Here is a 22,078-nt window from a genome sequence, read left to right on the forward strand (position 1 = left end):
CCCGTTCGTTTTACTAATTTCAGTGAAGCAAAGAAATTTCCGTTTTCTCCTGTGTTGTAATAAGGTTACATCAAATGAAAATGAAATTCTGCATGTTTACCTATCGTCTCATCCTCTGTTATATTTCCATTCGGTTTACAGAAAGTCAAAAAAAAATTTCTATAAATGTTTTCCAAAAATGTAAAGGGATCTGTTTGAAGTCTTTGGAATTTAGTTCTTTATATCTAAGTGCAAATACTTCATAATCTCCAGAAATCTATCCTTTGCCATTTTGACCATGAATTCAAACAGATAAATCTTTTAGAAACAAATCCCCCAAAGCATACAACAATGAAATGAAAACGTCTAACTCATAAAATAACAAACACCAATTTAGATTTTTGAATTTCTGATGGGCTCCTTCAATCCATTGTTGAATGTGATGCAAAATCTTTTCAATCATAATCAATCCTCATGCACTACTTGTAGTTGCATCATTTGTTTTTATCTTTGTTTATGAAATTGGTTCAGCTATTTCTCATAAAATACTCTGCTGGGGATGTATTCCTGTAACAATTGAAGAAATATTTCAGGTTTTCGAAACAGAAACATTTCCTGTTTCTTCAATCTTTCATTTTTCACACTCTGGCTTGGTCTTACTCCCCCTCCCTACTCACACTTGCTTCTGTAAAATACACAAATCCCCTTGCGACATCGGCACTTGTCTTTCTACGAGCATACGGGAATAGATAAGAAAATAACTTCTTTTTTTTTTTTTTTTTTTTTTTGTTACGGTCAAAATGACTTGTAGTCGAGTATATACAGTGATAATAGAGAAAATAATTATTTAAAATCAACAAAAATAAATTAATGTAATATTCTTACATTTTTTTTTGAAAAACTCCAAAAACATCAAAATTATAAATACAAAATAAAATAAATTCCATTAAATTGGATTTCCAATCAAAATGACCCCTGCCGTAACTCTAGTGTTAAATTTGATAACATTTAAATCGAAGACTGTTTTTATGATTGCAAGTATATATTGTTTTCTAAATGAATTAAAAACCCAAAAATCATTGGATTGAAATTATATAAAATACCATATGTCCTGTAATCCTTGCATTCCTTTAATTTTCAATACTCATGTAATAAAATCCCGATTTCTTTTATTACATATCAATGCACATGATTAAATACTTGTAAACATCTAATAATATTAAGATTTAAGGTACAATAAAAATTTGATTTTAATTTTCATCCGAAGTACAGAGTATCTTATACTAAGAAATATTCACAAAATAATTGCTCAAATTATTTAAAATTATTAAATTTTTCGAAAAATAAAAATAAAGCTTATCTTTACGTCGGATTTTGATGGATTTTTTTTTTCTTCCTTTTCAGTATCTCATCTAGAAAAATTAGAGGTATGAAGTTTGTGGTGCCAAATTCAGCAATCCAAATTTATTGGTGATCGAAAGTAAATACTTTAAATTTATTTTAAATTTTTAATTTTAATCCATTTTTTTTTATCTGGCCTTTCTGTTTAGTTAGTCTGTTAAAAATGAAACTCATTACTGAGTGCTCCGAAAGTTAACATATGTGTTTTGTGTTTTACGTTAAAATTTACGCCTACAGATCGCGGCATTTGAACGAAAGTGCACTATTTATCGCTAAGCTTAACATTCATAATATGATCAAATGAAACTTTAGTAATTTTCTAAGAAAGGAAAATGTGGATAAGAAAATATGCGATAAAAATTTTATACGTGCACCTTTTGATAAAAGAGAAACAACCATGTTTAAGATAATAATACCTCTTTCATAAATTTCATATATTTTTCACGAAATTGACTAGTTAAAATATCACTTACAAAAAGCAAACACAAGTTAAAATTATTGTTCTCAGCATATTGAATTATTTCCATTCTTCTAGAATTTTATTTAAAAATTCATTTATAGTAAAGAAAGGATTAATTAAAACTATTATTAATTTAATTAAACGTTAATAATAAAATACAATCATTATAACCATTTAGAGAAAATATATTTGAAAATTTAAATTTGCTATATTTTAATATATATTTTTTTTCTGTTTTAAAAAAAAACACATTTCAATAGTTACTACTTTTCAACAAGACAATATAATTACTTTCATATTTTCAGTTTTCAATTCTTATTTTTCCTTTTTAGATAGAAAATGCTACAGAGATAAACTTGGAAAGCAAAGCAATATTAAATGTTTTCTTCTTATAAATAGATATTTTTTGTCTATAACTGTCAAATCAGCTGCCTTCAAAATTCATTAAGCTTGTATCTTCAATGAATCAAGTTTAATTTTGCTAAAATCCCGTTTTGAAATTAAATCGGTGCTAATTTGGGATTTTGAACTGTAGTTAGATGATGAAAGAGATAATCCATTCTCCAAACCTTTACCAATATAAAGTCATTTGACCTTCTATGGCAATTTAAAGTGCATCATGCCCATATACACGGTTTGGATCTTTAGTAGGTTTAAGTAATTGACTTTCCGATCCCGATTTAGAAAAGCAAGGATCATATAAACCTCCTTTCTCTTAAAAAGAAATTTAAAATTTATTGAATTGTTGAGGGGGTATACGCTATTAAATATGGTAAAAATCGTAAAACCGAACCCACTTCGTTTTAAATAAATTAAATAACATTATAGCGGGATATTTTCCGATGGATTTATATAATGTACACGGATCCCTGAAAAATTTATATTTCTTACTGTTTTCTAGGCAAATTTTCTTTTCTGAACAAGAATTGAAAACATTTTTTTTTTTTTTCGAATTTGCAATTATCAGTTTTATTTGTCGAAGAGAATTTCCACTAAAGTAACAGCAAATATTTATTTTATTATTAGATTGAAATGGGATCAATTCGTGCTTATGTTACACTCATGAAATTTGCCATTTTACCTTATTTGTTGAAATCCATAACGCACATTACAGGAGAAAAAGAACATGTCATCCTAGCATATAGTTCGAAGACATACAGACAGATATGCCATGATATGCGCAAGTGGGTTTACTGAATGACTGTGATGAAGAGAAAATTGACACAATTGACAAATTTTTTAGTTCATAAAAAATTCGAATTTGAAATATGATTACTTGGTCGAGATTCTTTAACCTCTTAAAACTGTACCTTTAAGAAATACGTATATAAACTAATTCGATTACTGAACTTTTTTCTTTCTTTTGGGATCGCGAAAGCATTAAGAATGTCAATTTCTGTTATTTTCTACAATGTTTGAAGGCAAAAGCCAATTCGCATATGTTATGATTTGTAATATTGCATTCGATTTTGGTCATTGATAAATTTCTTTTTTCTTTTCAATACTTAATACTATATCTTTCATTACAAGTTCTCAGGTTGGTTTTACAGTTAAAATAGTAGCTAAGGATGTAGAGACTGGGGAGTTATAGATGCACTGGGTATTAATCCTAGGGTCGCCATAGAGACGAAACATTAGAACATTTATACAATTTTTTAAAACCAGATATGGTGAAAAAGCGAAAAATTAATACCATTTACACTCTATATAAATGATGACACCAAAGGGCGAAGATGTCATGTTAATTCCCAGGCGCCACATACCTCCGCTACGCCGCTGAGCAGCCGCGAATGAAAAGGTTTAAGAAGTCCTGTACAAAGCAAATAACCTTTAAGGCCAACTTCTTTTTGTTAAAATATCTTCTCTTATTACCTTTATCTATTACAAATGAGAAAAAACCATGAGTAAGTGCTTGAATGTTGAATGATATTGGGCATCTCGTTGGAAAAAATAGTAAAAAATATGACATATTTCCATGCAAAAGCTTATATGTTTGACGAATTTCATATTTAAGAAAATAAACTACGTGAACTACTGTTTATTACATTCTCATTATTATCTCTTTATATTAAGTTTAGATTGTTACTACTCAGAGAAGTACTTTTTATTCGCTTTGAAATAAATTCGTATATCTAGAATTTTATTTAAAAGTCGAAAATGAGTTATTATTCTTCCAATGAGTAAAAAGAATAGCAACTGCAACTATAGCTTCTATTCCTTCATCTCACTCTACGTCGAAATCCAGAAATTGTCATTTTGAATTTATAATTAAGTCAAGGTGCAAATTAATTTAAAAACAAAACTTTCTTGGTATTATGAGTGTCTCTGATATTTTTATCGATTAAAATAACATTAAATATCCTGAATAAGAGGTATCCTCTTATTAGGATGTGAAATAAATTCGTATATACAGGGATAATTAATATCGGACAATTTGTTTTCAGTAATTCTTGTACAAATTTTCTGCAGCTTTTGCTGTTCAAAAACATTTTTTTTTTTTTTCTTATTCATTATTAAAACTTTGAAATCAATTTTAACTTGTTTGATTTACCGATACCAGTATCATTCATTTTTTAACACTATTAATGACCAAAATTATTGCCTGTTTAACTAAACAATATAATTCTAAAAAAATGGTGTACAAAATTACTAAAACGAATGCATTCTCTTTCTATAAAATATGTCTTTATCCCAGCGATTCTAAACGATTTGATGCGATAATTGAAACCCCTTATCAACTGAACCCCTCATCAATAGTTATCAACTAAACTTGCGAAATGTATTGCTCCTCTAAGAAATTTTTCAGCGGTTACTTCTGAATTTATTATGTTAGATTTAAAAAAAAACATGAAAAGATAAATTAAAACGATTTCATTTTTGACTCTAGAAATCTTTCTAGAAAAAAGGAGGGAGCATGAAATAACCTAACAAATTCAAACCTCGTTTTTGAGATTTCATCCAGTCTCTTGGTAGCTAAGGGAATAAGTATTTCAAGAGCAAGCGAATCGGATGTGGGGGAGAAAACCATTCCGTCACTCAAATCGAAAGCTATTTTTACATATCTCGACTGTGCTTATTTTCCTGTCTTTTACCACCAACTCCAGCTGCCTTTCGATCCAGTCGCATTCCCGCTGACTTTTCTGTAGCCATGGACAGGGAAGCGAGTAGTTTGGTTATGAACTATGTCATTCTCATACTTTTGCTACTCATTCTATGGGTTTTGTATCTCGGGGTAAGTGCATTGCGTTAATATCTGGAAATCAATCAATTTAATCTTAAATTCTTAACCTTATGATCATAATGATTCGTAACCTTATGATCATAATGATTCGAATTATGAGCATAAGGATTCGTTTGTAATCCATATACTTCATAATGCAATTAATATAACGCTAATTATATAAGCAATGGCTTATAATAAATGCTAAATATCAACCCTATGATAGGAATTATGAACATATTGGTGCATTTCAATGCATTGACTTGTTAATCTTAATAATGCGTATCATGCTGATTATAAAGATTATGGCTTGTATTAAATGCTTTTCTTCCAAAATTAATGCTCAACAAAAAATGCATTAATTATATTATTATATTATAAACTTTCCCTCTTGCTAAAATACCTTTTTAATTTTAAAATATTATCATTAAGAACATTCACGTGATTTTGAGAATGCGTCAATACTACAAGTCCAGGAATTTCAGTCAAGATTTTTGTTAGGGAGTTACGTATGGGTTTTACAATTCGAAAAAGCCTTATTTTAGTACTTAAAAGTGAAATCTGAAACCTCAATCAAAAATTTTACAAAAGATGACTGAACGAATTCATTGACAAATATAATAATTTATTTGATGCAAAAATTTATTTAGTATTTAGAAATACTTTGTTTAGAATGAGTCAAAATTCTCCAGAACTTGATTCTAGTCTCTGACAGATTTGCATGCATTTTCTATCTGCATTGTAAAGGTGAAAAGTAATGGATATGTTTAATGCTTTACTTTTCTCCTTTTTTACGTTTTGTACTTCTCTCGCTTTTAAAACCTTCTGATGTTACATTTTGTTATAATGTAAGAATTTTCTTCAGATTTTTTTTCAAAAACCCTTTAAGAGGCATTGCAATATTTCTAAATCAAAGAAATTCTTACTGTTAAGAATAGAGAGAATTTCAAAACGATTTAAGTATTTCATCTCATAATTTAATCATAAAATATGTAGAGAAAATCTTGAATCCTTATGAAAGATGTTCCTTTTACCCTTCCCCACCCTACCCTTCCCTTCCCTTCCCTTTAATGGCACTATAAAGAAAATCGAATGTTCACGCAATGATTCTGCAGTTTTAGGAGCTCAGGTATCTTGATGTATTTTGTGGGGAAAAAGAAAGAACTTCCTTGTGGTATATTACTCTCGGCCATTGTTTGCACTCAAATTGCCTTAGGCTCAAATACAGGTAAAAGAATGCTATATGTGTCTTATTTAGTTGTAGCTAGTTTTTGAAGCATGAAATTATTATTTAGTGAGATAAGAAATGTATTGCTAATTATAACTGATAATTCATTTTATCTTCGTCAGCATTATATTATTTAAAGCGATAGTCTGTGAAAGGTACTTTGTAAAACTGTTCTTGATACTGTTCCAAAAATGTTCCTTGTTCTCCTCTTATTTGTGTTACTATTCTCATTAACATACTGTAGAACGTCGTTCTTTACAGATATGTAATTTTGGCATTAAAAGGACTCTTAGGGAAAATATCAACAGAAGGGATGTGGATGATACAAACATGAACTCTAAATTGGTCTTTTATCATGATAGAGCATCTCACCTCGCAATCTTAAAGAGAATCAGTAAACAAATTAGTTACTATTATTAGAACGTACTGACACTTTATATCATCAGGATTTGAGAGAAAGAGGCTTTGAGGAACAAGTCAACTTTCATTACAGAATATTTTGATGAATGAAAAGGACTATTTTGATATATGTAAAAGTGCAATACAAAAGGCCATGAAAAGAAAAGTTTTTTTAAATCATAAAATGTTCAGAATTCATTTTTGACAAACTCTTAAACGTTCATTAAAAATACTTTTAAAAAACAGCTCTTTAATCTTGAAAGATTTCGGTTTAAGTGAATTTTAACGTTCATTTGGTTTTTAAATATTAGAGGCAAATTTTGTATCTTAGAGGCTCTAATTCTGTGAAGAGTTATTCAGATCACCATCATAAATGGCTTCGTAATGCAATAAAATAATAATGGGTATGAAGGAGTAAGATATTTAGTTAATAGAAATATGAAAATACTTTTAACTATTTCAATTGAAATTTATTTGTTCAATAGCTGCAATGTGAAATGGTAAAATAACTTTGTCGAATGATGTTTTTTAAATATTATTATTTAGTTATATATTAATGCCTTTTATAACTGTATAGTATATGTCTAAAAAATGTGATATCCTAAAAATTATTGTTATAAAATATGAATATTATAAGCGAATACAATTTTCTACCACTCCGCCCACTTTCTGCTAAAACGTTCACGCACAAGCCCGAGTTTCGAATTTTTTTAGCTCGTAAAAGGATAAAAATATTTCTAAATTTGTCCTTTTAAATATTTCATCTGTGTGGTAACAATGATTCAAAGATAACGACAAATATTCTTTTATAATGTCAGATAAAAAAAAGTTATAATAATTGAAGATGTGTGACTACAAGAAAATACTGCAAACACAGCTGGAATTTTCAATCCATTATCTCATCAGGTAAGTAATGAAGTGATCGTATTAGTAAGCAAGTCCCCGAAAGAATGTGTTTATCATTAAAGATCGAAGTTTTAATGCATAAAATATGAACCATGTTTCATTGTTATATCAGCTCAAATGTTTCAGAAGAAATTAAAAGAGTTAATTTTGTGAATCGATGAAGAAAATATTTTTTTCTGCACAGTATACATTTCAAAGGAATCCAAAATATTGCATGACTTATTTATACTAGTAACTGCTGTATAATATGCTCTTTATATTATACGGCACCAAATTATGTTTCTATAATGCCATGTTATACATTATAGAAACAAAATGTAAAGAATTAAATTCCAAAAATTTGAAATTACTACTATTAATTATACTAAAAGTTGAGTACTTTTAAATAAGCCAACACATAATTTGGTGCCGAAGATTTTTGATCTTTATGTGTATTTCATGTGCTGAAAAGGAATATGATTTTAGTTTACTCCTTGTTTTGTAAGATATAACTGTAGTGTTATTTACATTATCATATTAAAATCGATTATAGGCGTTAAGATAAAACTTTTCCTTTAGTAAAATTCGGAAAACCACAGATATACTCCTACAACTTAAGCTTTAATATGCTTACAATAGCTTAATTCAAATTTGGAATTGAGAAGAATAGGAAAAGAGTTATTTTGTTTCATTCTGAAAGATTTTTATGTTTAACATTCTTAATTAACTTTGTTCATACAGGCTGTTTGCAGATTACAGTTGTAATATGCCATCATATAGGTGTCCAAACAGCCTTTCATGGGTCCTCTATTGTCTTCATGACCTTTCATCTTACCAACATTTTCAAACAAGCAATCTAAATAATTATGAATAAATATGTCCAAATTACAATCAAAATCTATGAAGCTATTAAGAAAAATGGTAACTAACTAAATCTAGTTTGCAGTCTTGCGATTACTGAAAAAATTCTTGATAACAAGAATGCATAATATCCATGTTTTTCACCCTATCTTAATCACAGAATCTGCGAAATGAGGATTGCTAATGAGATGTCTGATTTAAGGGCCATAAGAAATTCTTGCCTTTTAGTTCTTCTGTACTCATTTCATAATTTTTTAATTTTTTTTTATTTCATTTGCAAAACAAAAGCTATCTTGAACAAAAGTTTTAATGAACTATTTCATTAACCATAGCATTATACATAGCGATGGCAAGCTTATTCTCTCTTGCGCAACCAAGTATTCTCGAGTGACATTTCTTTCTCCTATAACCATGTTTCCAATCGTAGGCTACATTTTTCTTATTTTGTGACAATTTTTGAATCTGTTTATTTTACGAGCAAAAAAGTAAGGATATTTCGTGCAGCCCTATTGTTGACTACTGAAAAATTCTAACCATTTTTAAGTTCCCGCAGATTATTTAGTGGTGTATGTTAAACAAAACTATAGTATTATATTCTTCCTTCGATCAGCTGCATTCAATCTTAAAAAGAAGAGATAAAAGTGGAGATAAATGAAAAAAAGAAAAAAGCGCTGATGCAAAATAATGGATTTCAAATTTAAAGCAGCATATCAAATTTAATCAAAATCAGTTTAAAAAATTCTAGGCACTATGTAGGGACTATCTTTCTCTTGGTAAAATCTTATAGTCAGCGAACAAGAACCCCAACACAAACCTTTAAAAAGAAACCAACAGTTTCTTATAATATTACAAGGAATCGAGATTTATTTTAAGGACCCGGTTGGGTAGGGGGAAATATGAAGCCATGGGATTATCCAGTCAGCAGGCTCTATTGAATTTAGCCCTCACCATACTGTTTTTTTTTTTTTTAACGCAGTAAGCAGATGGTTGAAAAAGCTTTTAACAGAAGAGAGAATTTATAAGCTTGGTGCAGCTTTGTTTCTAATTTATAATGAAGTTAACGCTGCTAAAAGGAAAAGAAAATGAAATCTGTTTAAGGAATGAATCCTAACCAATTAAATCAATTTATTCAAAATATTTCAACTACAAAGTGCTACGGAAACAAAATATGCAGTGTGAAAGCAATCATAACACAAAAGAGAACTTTACAGCACTTGGAGGCTTGAGTTTCTTATGCTTACTAAATTATCTGGATGTAAATACAAATTTATATTATTTAAATCTGTGAACTTGTAGAATAACTTCAGATAACATAATTATATTTTGCCATCGAAAAATGCACGTACTTACTTCTTTGGACGTTCTTTGTAAAGCTCTTTGTGAATATTCGTAACATAAATAAATGCGAAGGAAAAAAAGTTAGAACTGATTTAATTTAATAAGTGTTATAAGGATTCGCTTTATTCTCGGACAGCATAATGCTAAAAATAAGTATACTGGACAGAATACTTATTTTTAGCATTATAAAAATAAATAATAATGCTGTAGAATCCTTCACAGATTCATAATAGAGTTAAATTGGAAATATTAAATGACGACCACTGTTCTGTGTTTTTCTTGGTTTTTGCTCTCTCATAGCGATTAAGCCAAATTAATATTTAGAAAAAGAAATTTCTGAAATTTTTAACATTTTCAGATTGAATTATTTTGATGTCCCGAAATATAAATTTAATCTAAATGAAAGAAATGAAATTAATGATTATAAAAATCAATGGCTATAAATACTTTTTCCGAATAAATCGAATAGATTTATTTAGAATAGAAGATATTTATTTCACGACTTTAAGGTCACAAGAAAAATTTTTATTCCGATTTAGGAATGTTACCATCCATATGGTCCATATGCATTCTTAAATGAACGTTATTGAACTACTAACTGCATTAATCACTAAGTTTTTTTTATAGAGAGAGAGCTAGATATATTAGCAACAAAAATTTCCTAAGCAATAAGATATTCATTATTCTTCAATTATTGTAATCATTTTAATACCGAAATTTTCTAAATATGTTTTTTTTTTAATTTCACATAACAATTTACCTGAAAACCATGTAAATGATATTTTTCATTTCATTAATTACTCTTACAGTCCTGTTTACTCAAATAAACACCATAATTTCTTTATTTGACAATGGAACCGCTTGTCTGGTTCAGATATCAAAGAATATCAAAACAAACCATTAAGTTGATTTTTTAATTGTGATGAATCGACTTCCAAGAACAAGAGAGAGCGTCAAAGAAATTATCACGTAAAGAAAAAGTTCTCAATCTTCTACTGGAAATCTGCCAAGCATTTCCATTTATTCTCTCGTCAAATTGACTGACTTTGACAACTGACAGCTGTCACCTCCGTTTGTCACGGGCTAAGAACAGAAATTCGTAAAGTTTTTTGTTTTGTTTCTATCTTTACTTTAAAAGACACAGATTTTTTAGGGGTATTTTTCATTCTTATTTGAAATGTGTGATTTACTTTCCCCACAGATAAAAGTTGAACAATGAAGTGTGAATGTTGTCATACAAACTTTCTTGGTTTGCAACGCATTTGTCAAGACAATGAGCTTGGGGTTAAAAATTGAAACTTCAACAACCAACGACATCGAGTTTAACAATGAAGTAGATTTGTAATACTTGAAGTTTTAATTGTTGTTGTGTTTTTATTTTATTTTTTTTTTCGAATAAATGCTTTAAACAACGTTTCTGTTTAAGTTTAAACTAAATAAATTACACTTCCATCGGTGATAATCGTTGATTTTCACGCCTATTGCGAACAAGCACACTGAATTCTCAAACCATTCTTCAACTTTAATGACTATTTATTTGAACGGCATTTGTGTTACATTCTATTTTCGTTCTTCCTATGAAAATTATATTTTATTTTACATCAAGAAGCATAGATTCAAAAGCCGAATAATATTTATTTTAACTTGAATTGTTTTCTAATCCCTTTTTTTATTCTACTCATCAATAACGAATGTTTAATTAACTAACTATATAATGTCCCATTGTAGATCAATGCAAAGATATTTAATTCTTGCATTCAATATTTCTTATGGCACTAAAAATTACTGTATAATAGCACTGAACATTAATTATTTGTCGGTAATCAAAGACATAATCAATAGGAATTTTTTTAAAAAGACATAACAGTTTCGTTTATTTATCGTCTTTTAATGGTTAATCACACAGATAGACTTTCGTAGGATCTATGCCAGGCAGTGTAAAAAAATTAATGTGTGTTTAGAATTATCAAATTACTATATGTCTTCTTATTTCTCAGTTGAAATGCTATCATTAATTAGGAAACGACATTTATTAGCTAATTTCATGCCTCTTATTGAACTTTCAATTAATGACAGTCAAAGCCTAAGGAATTCAGGTAGGAATTATTCTTTCTAAAGCAATGTTCATCCTTTTGTTTCCAAATATGGTGTCATAGATAAATGATTCCTCAAAATCTTTGCTTGAAGATTCTTAAGCGATCTATCTCCTGTTAAAAGGGCAATTCTCTCTCTCTTTTATCCTTACCGTATAATTTATTATCTTTTCTAAATAGGAAAAAGTCATCAAGTAGTTTTGGTTTAACTACCTGATGACCAACTTAACTACTTTTTAAATGTCCGATTTATAATTTTGAATTAAGCGTTTATGAGTTTACAACGAGCTTCATACAACATTCCAAGAGTCTTGTTTTAGAAACTCTTGCTTAATAATTATGTTTTATGATTTGAGTTTGAATTTATTAAAATTATTTTGTGTATTCAAATGCATTAATGACACTTTTTATTATTATTTTTTTTTAGATTTAGATAATGCCGTGAAGCACAATTAATGTGAATAGCTTTACCAAATTGTGTCTGTAAAGGTAATTTTTTTTTTTATTCATTGCTCTTTATGTAAAAATATAAAAAAATGATATTACTTCTTAGTAAATAATTTTAAAAATAGTTGCATATTATGTTATAGTGTGTTATGATATTGCGTTAATTAATTGAAACGTAAGAAAACACCAATATAATAAATGTAATATATTCTTCTGCATGTAATAACTGCTATGATTACGAGTTCTTAAAAACGATGTCTAAATTTGTTGTTAAAAAAACTAGTTGTTACAATGTAATGCGTAGTGATTGAAATTAAAACTGTACGGCAAACTGTTGATTAAACGTCTTTGACGATAATGTAATTTACAATTGAGGAATTTGATGGAAATTCTGATGAATTGGGCCAAAAATATATATTTATTTCATAATAGTAAATTTATTTAATTTATGGGGAGTTTTTTGTCTTTTTTTTAGATTGTCGATTATATACAAATTTTTCTTGAAAATATTAGGGAACTAAGAGAATTTTTTGAGACAAAAGTAATATCTACTTTAGATATATCTTGTGACCTTGATATGAATTGAAACTGTACAGTAATTTTTTAATGAAATTTTCATTCCTCTTTTAAGATCCAAACAGAAAAAATAAATTTAAGAAATACCTTATTTTTTTTTCAACTAAATAGAGTGACATCTATTAACTAAATAGTGGTATGTTGCTTTAAATTATTTTTTAACATATTTAGTACTCTTGTGTTTTAATGAGCTATCTATTTCGTTGACGTTATAACTTCTTTTCAGTCTGCAATTATTTTATTTTGGCCAATAATTGATTATTTGAAGAAACCTTTTTTTGGGATTAGTCAAAATGTGATTTCGGCATGATAAAGCTCAACGCATTAATCTTTTCCGCTATGAGCTTTGCTGGCTTATTCTTTTAGAAGTAACAATATTGGATAGAGATGTTTTTGTGAGTGACTTCCGAGATCAATCTTTTAAATAACTTTCTTCGGTTTTAAATAAAGTATATGAAGAAATTCCAGGAGAGCAGCATATATGGTAAATAATATTTTCATGGGGGCTCTAAAAAATTTGCATAATGTTTAAGAAGGATTTTTTTTTTTTTTTTTGCCATTGCGTTTCTGTGTTTTTTTCTCTTCAAGAAAAACATTTCAAATAAATGTTATTCGAATAAAGATATTCAAAATTCCTCAGAGATTATTAATTATAGCCATATTTCAATCTCATTTTTTAATAAAAAAAAGACAATGTTCTTTTCATCACATTGTTTACCACATAAACTGTGTTAGTTTCCTTTTATTTATTTATTTTTAATACTCTTAGCTATATGTGTTTTTTACGCTTTTTATTTGGATATTAAAACAAATAAAAAAACTATAATGGCATTTTTAATCTAGTATACATGCTTGAATTTTTCCATATCTAATTATTACTTCCAAAATAAATTTGTACACAGCCTCTATTTACTTTAAATAAATACTTCTCAATCAGCTTTACTTCGTAAGAAGTGAATTTCTGCGAAATTTTTAAAATTAAGTTATTTAATGAAATGTTTTGATTTTTTTCAGTTAGGGTGTCAAGATTGTTTTACTAAATATATTTAACAGGACTGTGGAACTAAATAACGATTTATACTTTGTTATCATTTCAGCAATGCATTTATTAATTCAAACAATTTCTTATTTCGCAGAAAGAATTTTTTCAAATAAAAATATATCCCTATTTGTAACAATTTAGATACAATCTGTGGGTCCAAGATTAGAGTGGACACCTTGCATATTAGGGTTTTGATGATATATATATAATATTGCTCAGTAATATGATATAATACTCTCTAAAATCATGCCATGTAATATTCGCTTCGTAAAGACTTACTGATAAATGGATTTAATATCCTAACCGACTGAAAGCAAAGCATCGATCAAAATCACAAATATGTTAAATATTCTAAACAATCTCAGAAATAACTTTTTATTTTCGGAGACACTCTTAAAACAACCTTGAAACCAACGTTTGAGTATTCTCTTTTAACGATAGCACTGCACGGAACGTGTAGTTTTTCCGTCTTGAAAAAGTGCCAGACAAAATATTGGTTTTGAAGCTTCATCAGCGTTTCAGGAACTTCTAAACATTGTTTTACGTGTTGAGTTGAATGAAAGAAACCCTTAACATAAACTAGTTCTTCGAATGGCATAAAAGTACAATAGAAGTGAGAATCAGTTTTGCTTTTACCAAGAAAAGCAAAATTAAAAGCATCATGTAGGAATTTGTATTTTATGTCTCATTATCTGTGGCATCTGTTATTGTTAAAATAATCATTGTTTAAAGCGGAAGGGAAAAAAATGTTTTGTCAGAAAAAAAAACTTATCCTATAATTCTTTCTAAATAATAAAATCTGTTTTTTAAAAAGAAATAAAATGTAAAAATTATTAAATTGTTTAAAAACTATGATTTTTTTTTACTTTCATTTCATTCATTGTAATATTTAATAACTATTTTTATATTTCTATTAATTATTATTAATAATTATAATTATAATTCATTTTATTAATATTATTTTATTTTATTAATTCTATATTTATTTTTTTCTACAAATTATCTTGAAAGATTTTAAACAGAAGGCTAGAAATATTTGCTTCTTTATCGCCAGATGGATGTGATGCGATTTCATTTATATCATTATTTTCGAATAATCAGAATAAAGTAAATTTGTATGATATATGATTTTTACATATTTATGTATATAACAAACATTTCGAAGCAAGATCATTAGCAGAGTAATTAACTCTTGCAATCATTAATTATTCATGTAATCATTCTCTAACTTATAAATATAATCTGAAATTAGTTAATCAATCAAGAGATGTATAACAAAGCATTTCATTTTTAACAATACTTAAGTCTGATTCCATGGATCGTCTAACAGCGAATCCAATTTATTTAAATCTGTATTAGCTGTTTTATACATCCAAAAATGAAAAATTTTCTAGAAATAAAATTGAAAATCAAAAATGAAAATAATTCTCTCTCTCTCTCTAATTTACTTTAAAAAGAAAAATATTTCATTTTTAATTGCAATATCGGAAAAAAATATATTAAATATTTCGAATGGTTCTTCTGACAGTTTTCCATATTTCATTAAATAAAACATATTTATGCTTTCATATTTTCGTTCTTATCACATTTCAATTTTTATCTTCAACTTTTCCACCAGTAATGCTATAAATTTGTCAATAAAATAAGTGCCCTATCATTTTGAAGGTCTCTTGAAATTCAAAAATTTTTGCTTATTTTTTGTAACAGAATAATATTCCTATCCGATTTAGTTTTTGAAACCCGTGTCCCAATTACTTTACAAATTTACAAGACCGATCAACCTGGATGCAAAGTTTGTGATTTTTTTCTTCTTTCACTATAAATAATGTTCTTTTTAAATGAACGGTCTCGTTGCTCACTGAATACTATAATTATTCCAAACCATAAAATGACTCATGTTGCACGCTCCGCATAACCCCCTAAAGTTATTTAGACTAATAACATCAGAAAGTATAATAAAACAAATCTGGCACACCTCCTTCTTTATGCACGTGTCAGACTTTTTGACTCGATGTAGATCTTCTTTTGAGACATTTAATGCTATAATTACTAAATAATAGTTACTATGTCGCAATTTCAAAAGAGAGTATTACCCTAGTACCAGAAGACGTCCTCATATTTCCCACCCAACATGAGCCCCTAGAACAGGGTGGAGCATAAATTACATACGAAGGTATGATAAAACATTTTTGGCTCACCTCCCGCAAATATTTTTTCCACCTTTTTTCACGTGTCAGACCTTTTCGAAGGGATGCAGATGGATTTTCTATTTTTGAAACCCTCCTACGCAACAGGCTCTTCACCCTGCGCTTGAAACTGTGGAATTCTGTAACTTGCCCTGATTGACTTATTTTTTTTTCGAGTAAAATGTTTATTTAACTTTATGATAAACAGCATAAGGGGAGGCTCTAAAAATACGAAATAACGAGTACTCTGAATCCGCACTTTCCTTTCTTGTTACGTTTCAGTTATACCCTCCAGGTTTTCCATTATCAGCCCTATTTTGAAATGCACTCTTGAACAAAAAGTTTTCACTTCAATGTAGGAAACAACTTAATAGTAGTTCATCGCTCTCCAAATTTTATACTTAAATCTGTAGCTGTCCACTCGGTATACTTTTGGAACGGTTTAGGAAAATCACTTAGATACTACTTCTTAAAATGTAATTACTTTAACCAACTTTTCTAATAATTCGTGTCATCCCATTTCAGGATGTTTTAGAATCCGACGACACAATCATGGACCCTGGGTAGGCGAAGGGATAAATCCAAAATAAATAAATCAGCAGCCATATGAAATAATTAATGGAAAGAGCTAAAAATATAAATTAACGTTTGCTATTATAACTCCTTTCAAGCTGAGTTGCCTACAGTAGTAGTTTTTAAGTAACCATAGTAAATAATAGTAATAGTAATAATAGTAAATTCATAGTAAAAATTGGAAAATTAATTCTTCGAAACCTAATGTTTAAAATTTGAATCTAGTTCATTTTTAATATAATTGCGGATTAACCAGGAACGTTAGATCACTTTAAACTTTTAACAAATGGGGAGAATTCACTTTTATTTTACTTTTATTTAAAATTAATTGTTTTAACTGATTTTTAATTAAATATTATCAGGCTTTATTTAATATGAGCTTATATAAATGAGAATCCGAGACATTGGATTCGAACTCGAAGCAACTGCAGAACTCTTTTCCAATGTGGGACTTGTAACTAACTAGACAAATAACGGACATCTGGTTATCGTATTCATCACTTTTGATGAGATATTTGGTTATCTGGGATAATTCTCTGAAAGTTAGAAAAGGGTATTCTTATTATTTTTAATATCCCTCTACTGTTCCTCTTTCGAACAGCACAAGATTTGTTACTACCTCAAGGGTTTAAAAAAAGTGTAGTTAGAATCTATGACGGACAAAGAAAAAAAATTACACATCGTTACATAGAATACTTCAAGTTAAGTACCAGCCTTACGGGCGTAGAATATATGGTGCCGAATCATATTTCAAATCCTAAATCAAGCTCTAGCCAAACTCATCTAAGCCTACCACAATTGATGCTACTAATTACTCGTGATATCAGAATCAAGTTCTTATCACATTTATGTAAACATGGCATGATTCGTATAAGTGACTGCGCATAGAATTGTTCTTTAATATTATTAAACTCCTTAATACTGTCTATTCATACTTTAGATAAATATCTTATACATAAATAAATTATAAAATAAATACATAATAAATTAATTAATACATAAATAAATTATCTTATAAATACAATTCTTCACTATATCAATTCTAACAAAAGTTTAGTTTCGCAGCTAGTTCATTTCTTTGTAAAATTATTTGTTGAAGATCATATTACACCCATTATGTCTACGCAACTTAGGTAATGATTCACAAGAATTATAAAAATAAACATAGAAACAATTTCTATAATGTATTTTTCAAGTTAAATTCTTCTTATTGCAGTTCATTTTATGCACATCAGAATGATATGAAAGAAACAATTAACACAACGGCAAAACCATTACTTGAGTTAAGTTTATTGATTTCAAAGGCAGATGAAATCGGTTTATTTTTAGAGTAACTCTTGAGTCGAATGACAATGCCTCGATATTTAAAGTGAATTCGTATTCATTAAGTGACCTCGTATTTGTTTGAAGAAAACTGATATTAATACATCTGTTAACACAAGTAATACTGATACATCCAGGATATAAATAAACGCAGTTTTATAAGCATGTACGAGAAAGAAAAAATAAACTTTTTATATATCTACATGACAAATGATCTTTGTGCGTTGAATACTGTAGTGTCTTGTTCATTAAAAATAAACAGGAAAAATGAGCCAATTATGAAAATGTTATTCGGTTTCATATATATATATATATATAACCAATCATTTGAAAGCGATATTAGTTCATAAGTCTTTTATCTGGAAAAATAAATAATTTACTTTATTTTATTTCCAGTGCGTTAGTTCGAAATGAGCATATAAATATAAATTGGTTCTTGATATTTTACATCCGATTCTTAAAAATTAGATTTTAACTGTTTCCATTAAATTAATTAGTAATAAATTATCCAGTTAATTCACTTAAAAAATACAACCATTTCTTTGTAGTTCTATTTTTGGAGCGGCTAGAAAATATTAACATTTCTTGACCTGACAAAACTTTTTGAACACTCGTGATAATAGATGCAAGGAAAGAAATCAAACGAATTTTACAATTTAATTTAAAGGACTTTAACAGAAAAACCTGCAGTTCGTTTTTAAAAATGGAAATGCTAATAGTCTGGAATAGACCTGAAAGGAAAAGCAGAGTATTTTTGATTTGCTGCATAAATCAAAATATCCAAACAATGTCTCTTAAAAGGATTTTAAAAAATAAAGCCTTTTTTGTCCACCATTAATATGAAAATGATTATCAACCTTTGTTCATGAAATACATGCTTTAGAAGGTTATATAATTATAAAGCTACATGGTAAGATAGTCCTCGCTTTTGAATCTTTATCCTAAGCTGAGCAAAGATATTGGATTTGTATTGGTATTGAATAAAATGTCCTAATTATAAGAATTTTAACTATAATCACTAATAATTACATCTAGCCTGCCAAAGTATCTGGTGTAATTTGAATGATCGAATAGCTGTGGCAAAAACACCGGGCTCTGTAGGCAACGCAAAATAATCCCCATTACATGGAACTCATACGCCTACCTGTCATATAAGGATAAGAACCGTTAACAGCAATGATCTCAGAGAGCAAATCCATCATTATTGACACATCAGGGAAGCGAGATTCTCCTAGTTGTTTTAGACAACTTTTCATCCCCATTTCTGAGGTGATCTCGAGGAATGAAATTTATTTATAAGTGAAAATTTCATGTTAAAAATTAAAAACAAAAGATTTAATTTTTTTTTAAAGTTTAACTTTCTATAAATTTTTATTCAAAACTTAATAACAACAATACAACCAACCCATTTTAATGAATAATGACAATTGAATATCGTGATTTCATTTCTTTGAATGTAATTAATATCCATGATATGCTGTTGATGTATGCTGAGTATATGATCCTGCTATCATTAAAGTCAAATATGTAAGCACAAGTCATTCCAGTTTGTCGAATCGTTATCTTTAATTGAATCTTCCATATCCAATTAAATGTACAGCTTCCATAATCCATGCCAGATATGTACAGGTATGTACCAGAAACACCTGTACATATCCGGTACATTTCTAGTACATATCTATATTTACATTTCTATATTTTTGGTACATTTCTGGTACGTACAGATATGTACCAGAAATATAGAAAACTCAGTCAGTATAATAGAATAATCCAATAAAGTTTTAAAAAATTAATACGACATTGTAATTCATATTCAGTGCAAAAGTAGACATAAACATTAGGTAATAATTTTTGACGCTTGGGTCATTGTGCACGAATTTATTTATTTTTTATATTTAAAATCTAATTATATACATTATTATCATAATTTAAACAAATGAAATTTGTAATAATTCTTGTTTCACAATCAAGAATTTCATGTTTTGGTAATGGCGTCTTTTAATATTCAATTTCTATTTTTGATTATCATTTGCTGTATACTATTGGTAAGAATTTCCAGAAATGTCCTTCATCTTTTAGTGTTACTGTACACTATCATATGTGCATCCTATTAAAAATTTCGAATTATGATATTTCCTTCCTAATATTTCCGCATTAATAATGCATTATGATAATTCAAATTACTGTTTTATTGGTGTTTTTATGTTTCAGATTATCATGGAGCTCGGGATATCTTCAATGGAATTCAATCATGTGACAATGCTGGACATCATCAAAAAGATTTCAAGGAAGTATTTGTGCACTATTAGATTCGATTTCAAAATCTCACAATATATCTCTTAAACTCATTTTCATCAATGTTACCGAAAGCAAAACCACACCTCATTTGCATACCTTTATATATTTTCTAAAAATGGATGTAGTTATATTAAAAATGTAAAATCGGCATTGAAGATTTCAATAAACATTTTACAGCTCTTTCTAAGCCTGTCCAAATTATTCTTTAACTTTATTTTTAGGTTATATTTCATTGCAGTTTGGAAATAGACAATGCAATTTAATTTCATTTTTATAATCTTGAATAAAGCAAAAAACTTTCTTTGTAAATCTAATTCTTGCTTTTAATAAGAAAATAATTTGATACACTACAAGAAACTCACTAGCCATTTCAATTTTACAGAAGCAGAAATAAATTATAGATTCGACGTTTTTATAATCTTGTATTATAGATCTTGAGCCACATATGCACTATAAAATAAGAATATTAGGCAATTTAGTCAATATACTAAACATTTTCTTTTCAAAATAGATAAAAATAATGATAAGTAAATTAAAAGAAAAACATCAAGAAATGAAAATATTGAACAAAGTAGATAAAAAGTAGTGAAAGCGAAAACTAAATGGCAAATTATTATAAAAATTACATCAAGAGTTGATATTCTAAATATCAATAATGAAACAACAATTCATAGCAGAATACTTATTGAAGTATATACATGAAACATTAAAAGATAGCAAATGTGAATAAGTATATATGAATTTTTTGGAAGTTTTATTTTGAAAAATTCATTGCTCTTTATTTTTTCTTTGCAAGGGAGGGTAAAAATGCGATTATAAGTGTTTTTAAATTATATCAGCTATTAATTTTATTACTAAGGATAGAAAAGATGTATATTATTATTACACATTGCTTACGGAATATCTCACTTAACAACTTAACAAAAAATGATTGACTTTTAGTCAATTTCTAAATATTTTCACTTTTGAACAACAAAATTTTTACATGAATTCACTGATTATTCACCTCATCTTCTTTTAAAATTATTCATTTTTGTAGGATGCGAAAATGTCATTTATTGTTTTGTGTCGATTCGTTTCCTATATATATATATATATATATATATATATATATATATATATATATTTATCAAAAGATTTCAAATCGGATTCAAATGTTGATCGGATATCTAATCCATCAATAAATACTTCATTTTCGATTAATTATGTCACTTACACAAGCAGATTGGTTTTTCCTGGAATTTAAATTCAATAACGCTCTTATACATTACATTTTGGAAATTGTTAAAAAATTATAAAACATATAAGGAAACTATTTTTTTAATAGTTACAAAATATCAACAGGCAGCTCCTCGGTATTTATTACGTTGCAGGAGAAATTGTATATCGTCTTTTCGATCATATATCAACTTAATTAGCGATGTTCTTTCACTCTAAAATTACGGTAATTTCAAGTGTATTATGGTAATCCTGATGTATTACAATTCATGTCTCATTTATTAATGTTAACAGAACTATTTTGAGTGCATTATTTGAAAATTCAGGTCTCAACTATTTGTAAGTAATGATATGTATTCTGGCCCTCATTTTATTACCTTACCTTGAATTGTTCATCATTGAAATCATGAGTTGATTGTATTTATGGTAATTTATATCGGTTAAAGAAAATTAGTATTTGTAGTTTAATTAGGTTTTGTAGCTCAGAGCTCGTTTGTGTTTTAAAGTACAATGTCAATATAAAGATACATACATAGCCAACATAGCTGAAA

At 28.0% G+C, this 22,078-nt stretch overlaps 1 long non-coding RNA gene across 1 annotated transcript; it reads left to right on the forward strand.

Annotated features, from left to right (window-relative positions):
• The first annotated feature begins 4,912 nt into the window (after positions 1–4,912).
• On the forward strand, positions 4,913–20,491 carry LOC129960870 (uncharacterized). Its single transcript, XR_008783708.1, has 4 exons — positions 4,913–5,072; positions 6,176–6,288; positions 12,292–12,353; positions 20,223–20,491. It is a non-coding gene; the product is annotated as an uncharacterized LOC129960870 (long non-coding RNA).
• Positions 20,492–22,078: the final 1,587 nt, after the last annotated feature.

This window comes from Argiope bruennichi, chromosome X2 (assembly GCF_947563725.1).
Source record: "Argiope bruennichi chromosome X2, qqArgBrue1.1, whole genome shotgun sequence".
NCBI classification, from domain to species: Eukaryota; Metazoa; Arthropoda; class Arachnida; order Araneae; family Araneidae; genus Argiope; species Argiope bruennichi.